The sequence below is a fragment of the Pteropus vampyrus genome, unplaced genomic scaffold (genome assembly GCF_000151845.1).
Source record: "Pteropus vampyrus isolate Shadow unplaced genomic scaffold, Pvam_2.0 Scaffold64, whole genome shotgun sequence".
Classification (NCBI taxonomy): Eukaryota; Metazoa; Chordata; class Mammalia; order Chiroptera; family Pteropodidae; genus Pteropus; species Pteropus vampyrus.
Window position 1 is genome coordinate 137,545 of NW_011888845.1, and position 4,529 is coordinate 142,073.

A 4,529-nucleotide genomic window follows, 5' to 3' on the forward strand; every position below is an offset into this window, starting at 1 on the left:
CTCAGAGCTGAGTCTGCCAGTATTGTGGCACCACAGGAGCCACTGGAGTGTGCACAGATGCAAGGTATCTTACCAATACCTAAAATGCCTTTAATGAGACAAGATTTTAATTCTAAATTAGGGATTAAATGCTTGAAAAGAAAATACATAGTGAAAACCATGCAGTGAAAGTCATTGCTATATTAATCAGTCACATCATTAGTATAAATGACTAATACTATGCTTTCTGCTATTTCACTGTTTTGTTGGGGTGCAAGCTGTCAGCTAGCCAGAAATCTCACGCTGAACAGCCTCAGTGAGAGATAGGGCAGTTACCAAATGGGGTAAAGAGGACAGGAAGAAGATATATAACATAAAGAAATCAGACCCTAGAACTGTATAACTGCCTCCACGGGTGAGTTTATATTAAAGAAAGAAAAAAGAATCAGCTCCTGGAGGAATTTCTATCAAACATGGCTTTAAAGACCCACAGCTTTTTTTTGATGAATTTATGAATATTCTTCTGTTTTTCCTAACACAGTCAACCTCATTATAAACAAGACTCTTTTCTAGAAGTTTTATTACCTGAATATTTCAGTCAGTTTCCAGACAGGGAAAAACAAATCTTTCTAGATATTTCAAACAGGGTGATTAATAACAAAAAGGTTAAAACGAAATTGTAATGGAATTAGTTGCAAATGTGTTGGAAAAACTAAAAGAGCAAAATGGGATAGAGGTGGTACCCAGGGCCCAGGACTCTTCTCTCTTTCTGAATCAGCACTGTCATCAAGCAGGGACTCTTGCTGATCCCACTCTTGCTGACTGACTGTACTGGTCCAGGAGCTTCCAGTCCCACTGATTCTGCGGGAACTACCACTGATGCCATTCGTACTGACTGCCTTGCTGCACAGCAGAGGCTATCCTGCTGTTCCGTGTACACTTTCTTAACTGCTGTCACAATCAGCTTGTTGAGGCTCTACAACAGGGGAAAGGATCATAGCTGGAATAGGTGATTGTAAAAGTTAGTGATTAATTGGGATATATTAGAGAGGTACTTGTGGAAGAACAGCTAAAGGGTGAACATCCTATATTTGAAATGAAGGTATATTGACCTTACAAACAATATAATTACTGGTCATTGTATTTATAGTGAATACTAACAGCATATCTATTACTGGTACTACACTATCATAAGAGAATCAAATTCTACATTCAAAAAACAACTGTAGGCATTCTCTATTTTCATCCTTAGTAAAGTAGCAGGCAGGGCTAGGGAGCAGCCTCTTCTGAGGGAGGGATTAGTGTGTTTCTGGTTGAACACAATATTGCTATATCATGTTAGGCAGAGTTGTGATCCTGTTAATGTCTTTTTGTGGAGAAAGAGTGTAGATGAAATGCGTATGGCTACCAAATTGACAAAGAGTAGACTTGGGTTGCCTAATTTTATGTGTCAATTGGACTGGGCCATGGGGTGGTTAAACATTATTTTGGGTATGTTTGTGAAGGTGTTTCTGGGAAGAGATTCGCATTTGAATTAAAGACTGAGTAAAGAAGATTGCCTCCCCCAGTATAGCTGGGCTTCATTCAATGCTTTGAAGGCCTGAATAGAATAAGGGGCTGAGTAAAAGAATTCTTCCTCTCTGCCTGACTGCCTTCAAGCTAGAATACCAGTCTTTTCCTGCCTTCATACATAGAGTGGAACTTATATATTCGCTCAGCTTTCCTGGTGATTAAGTCTTCAGATTCAGAGTGGAACTATAGCATCAGCTCTGTGGGTCTCCAGCCAGCTTGCCAGCTGCAGATCTTGAACTTCTCAGCCTCCATAATCACATGAACCAATTTCTTACAGTATATATAATACATACATACATATATATAACATATATTCAAGTACTCGTGTGTGTGTGTGTGTGTGTGTATGTGTGTGTGTGTGTGTGTGTGTGTGTATAATAGATACATAGATATTTAAGGACTAAAACATCCAGTAGATGAATCAAAGAGTGAAAAAGATTTTGTTGTATACTGTGTTAGTACTTACCAGGCACCACCACATGTTTTTTTTTTCACGAATATATTAGTCAATGTATTACTGCTCCCAAGCAAAGACAATATTATATTCATCTTTGAGTGCTCAGAACCTAACAATTCGCCAGCACATGATGAGCATTCAATGAATGTTTGCCTTAATTAATGAAATCTAAGATACCTCAATTGAATTTTTAAAAACCCTGTCATCCTTAATTGATTGCATAATAAACATCTCTCTAATCCAAGATCTGCAAATAAATGAAAGTCCAACTGTTTGCATAGAGTAAAAAGGTATTGTGGATGCAATATGGAAGTTCAGTGCCATTATTGCCCCAGTATTTTTTCTTTTGTATAAAGTCCATTATTTTACAGGACAATATTATTTTCACTATTTTTCTAATTATTTGCAAAGCTAAGGGTGTAATCCAGGTATTATACTTCCATTCTTCTTTTACAAAACCTTATAATACAGGTATGTTTTCTTTTTAAAGCCCATTTTAAAAATTCTTTTAGTCATTAAAATATTAGCTATTAATAACAATAACAAAAAATCTTGCAACTGGACATCCTGTATCTTGGACATTTCAAAACACTTCCAAAATATATGAAATTATTACCAGCCAATTCTCATGAGATATGTGTAATTCCCTAGTCTTCTTTCCTTTTATAAAGAGAAGTCATACAATTGCCTTAAAGTTGTTTTTGTTTTTTTTTGACCTAAGAAATATCCCTTTAACCCATAGTTGTCACACACAGACTCCTTTGGAGAGCTATTTCCCTTCAGGGAGCACTGGAGCAACTGTATCTCTGAGACCTAGGTTTCATACCTAAGGATTTGAGAGTGACTTAGCTAGCTCCACAGGAACCCAAATAATAAGCCCTCATTTCTGTTAGCAGTTTACCAGGTCCCAAAGACCTCTTTCTATCTTGTCCTACTTTAACAATGATATCAGGGTAAACTTAGGGTTCCGGTAAACTTCATATCTATTCAAAGCAGGCCAAGCAAGTTCTCAAGATGATAAACCACTAAATAAAGCACCCAGGAAGGACAGCCTACTCTAATTCCTGCTGATGATCCAGTCCTATCTATTGAAAGGTCTGCCTGTACAAAGACCTCCAGAATAAAAGTGCTCAACACTAGCCCCACTAAAGTAATTTGGCCAGTATTGATAGAAACATGGGGGAAAAATAACAACCAAAAATAACTTCATTCTCTTAAAAAAAATATTTCATTCAAGAAATATATATTGTGCTTCCCTGTGTAACAGACATAAATATTTATTGTTAATTCATTTTGAGCAAATTAAACTTTTTTGCATCTTTCTTCATAGCATAACATATTTCTGAAAACCAGAAAAGAATGAAATTTATTTGTCTCAAGAAAGTATCAGGCCTGTATTTTAAGTTGAGGTTATCAGTTTTCAAAATATCTTTTTGTTGTTTCTAGTCTCTTTTATTTCTTCTTCCTCACATTATGCAATTATTTTGGTTAAATCCTTGGGCCAAAAATCTCCCGTGTTATGTTTTTTATCAGTTGCAGTGGATATTGTGTTCACTACCCAGCATGCTATAACCTGCCAGTGTTCATTTCTTTCATTAAATCTCCCATATTTCTTTTTAAACATAAGCAGATTTTGAAACTCATTTGATAACATTTTAAAATAAAATTATATAGGTTCTTATTGATAGTGATAAGGGGACCACAATGCCACAATAAATCCAAAGTTCAAACCTAAATACTCTCAGAGATATGTAATGAATTAAGCCATGCTTCTTTGAACAGGCTCTGTCAATTAAATATAATAATTTTGTTGATAAGAACTGTGAATGTCTCTTAAGAAAATTATATTTCAGAGATGGAATTGCTAAAATAGCACCTACAATGTTTCAGATATTAAAAGGACAAAAAGTTTCATACTCAAATCAAAAAAAGAATATACAATAGATTTTTCCCCCTCAGTTTCTGTTTCTGTGTTTGTTCACCAGAAATTTAATAATTTAAAAATAGTATTTGCATGAACTCATCACATTGTTATCTTTAGAGAAAATCAAATAATAGACTGAAAGGCAAAGGAAAGAAAATAAAGACACAACATAGAATCAAATGAATATACAAGAGGAAATAAACAGTTGACAATCGTTGCCCTTGCCAAATTGGTTCCCAGAAGGGATTTCAAGTCAACTAGAAAGTTTGTGTGATAGTCAACAATTTTTTTCCTGAAATTTACTGTATTTCTTACATTTGTGTCACTTCTAAAGATTATCAGATGTTTTCTCCATTACAAGTATTATTACATGGTATAGTACAGCCAGTCCGTAATTGTATAATATATTCATATGGTCATTCAAAAAATATTTACTGTGTACCTACTAAGAGCCTGGCTCTGGACTAGATAGATGCTGGAGATACAACAATAGGCAAAACAAACCACAATCTTTGTCCTCATGGATTTTTCAGTCTTGAAGTATAGTTAAATATTAATCTCCTAAGTGTATCATTGCAACTGTGCTTAAGTGCCATG

General features: G+C 35.2%; 1 pseudogene; it reads right to left on the reverse strand.

The window, feature by feature from the left end:
- Window positions 1–4,529, reverse strand: part of LOC111740481 — a 141,227-nt pseudogene that overhangs the window by 80,127 nt on the left and 56,571 nt on the right.